We start from the raw sequence: 1,762 nt of genomic DNA, 5'->3' as shown, positions 1-1,762 counted from the left end.
GTGGCTGTGATTTTGTCTGCATGTCATGATCGGGGCTCCGTACAACCGAATATAACCTTAGCCTACCTGTTTATTCATTTATTATGGTATGTAACTAGCTCACCTTTTGCTGCACCATGTTTGCATACATCTTCGTGCTTTCTGTAATCAATATGAATCTGTATTAACTTTAACAGTCTCCCCGCACTCCCTCTCAGTTTCTTCTCCCTGCTCATTCTTAACTTTGATTTTTACTTTACATTTATGTATAAGGCTTGCAACTTCGTTGAAACAATATCTGAACTCCATAACTGCTCTACTATTTTCGATCTCTACAGATTCTCGATCTCGAGCAAGCAAATCACCAAACGGCATTCTGGGTTGAGCGAGCGGCACTGAGCGTATTGAGCGAGCGGAGCGGAATCTTCAGAAAGGCGCTCTGCGCTCTTAAGGAAATATTACCACTCTGCTCCGCTCACATGCTCTGGTTGCTAGGGTGTTGCTATGCCATAGATAGATAAATGCAGCTGGTAGAATACTCATGTGGTTGCTAAGGTGTTGCTATTCGTTTGCTAGGGTACTTGGGGTGGTTACTAGAGCAGTTGCTAGAGTACCCAGGATGGTTGCTAGGGTGTTGCTAAGGTACCCAGGGCAGTTGCTAGGGTGTTGCTATGCCATAGTTAAATGATAGAAAGAAAGAAAGAAAGAAAGAAAGAAAGAAAGACATAGTCGAAATAGACAGATGAAAGAAAGATGGAAAGAAATAGTCAGATGATAGATAGATGGATAGAAATAGTCAGATGATAGATAGATGGATAGAAATAGTCAGATGATAGATGGATAGAAATAGTCAGATGATAGATGGATAGAAATAGTCAGATGATAGAAATAGTCAGATGATTGATAGATGGATAGAAATAGTCAGATGATAGATAGATGGATAGAAATAGTCAGATGATAGATAGATGGATAGAAATAGTCAGATGATAGATAGATGGATAGAAATAGTCAGATGATAGATAGATGGATAGAAATAGTCAGATGATAGATAGATGGATAGAAATAGTCAGATGATAGATAGATGGATATTTTTCTAGCATGATTAACATGTTACTAACCTTTTGCTAGCATGATTAGCAAGTGACTAGCATGTTGCTAGCATGATTAGCCCTGTTGGTTGCTAAGGCGTTGCTATGTGGTTGCTAGGGTACCCGGGGTGGTTGTTAGGGTATTGCTTTGAGGTTGCTAGGGTGCTTGCTAAGGTGTTGCTACCCCATGGTACCCGAGGCAGTTGCTATGGTTTTGCTATTTGGTCGTTAAGGTACTCGGGGTTGTTGCTATGAGGTTGCTAGGGTACTCGGGGTGGTTGTTAAGGTGATGCTATGCGGTTGCTAGGGTACCCTGGGTGGTTGCTAAGGTGTTGCTATGCGGTTGCTAGGGTATTGCTATGAGGTTGCTAGGGTACCCGAGGTGGTTGCTAAGGTGTTGCTATGCGGTTGCTAGGGTATTGCTATGAGGTTGCTAGGGTACCCGAGGTGGTTGCTAAGGTGTTGCTTGTTGCTAGGCGGTAGCTATGGGACTCAGGGTGGTTGCTAGGATATTGCTATGAGGTTGCTAGGGTACCCGAGGTGGTTGCTAAGGTGTTGCTATGCGGTTGCTAGGGTACCCTGGGTGGTTGCTAAGGTGTTGCTATGCGGTTGCTAGGGTACTCGGGGTGATTGCTAGGGTATTGCTTTGAGGTTGCTAGGGTACCCGAGGTGGTTGCTAGGGTACCCTGGGTGGT

The sequence above is a fragment of the Sinocyclocheilus grahami genome, unplaced genomic scaffold (genome assembly GCF_001515645.1).
Source record: "Sinocyclocheilus grahami isolate Dianchi unplaced genomic scaffold, SAMN03320097.WGS_v1.1 scaffold301.1, whole genome shotgun sequence".
In the NCBI taxonomy this organism is placed as follows: Eukaryota; Metazoa; Chordata; class Actinopteri; order Cypriniformes; family Cyprinidae; genus Sinocyclocheilus; species Sinocyclocheilus grahami.
This window is presented reverse-complemented; position numbering follows the sequence as displayed.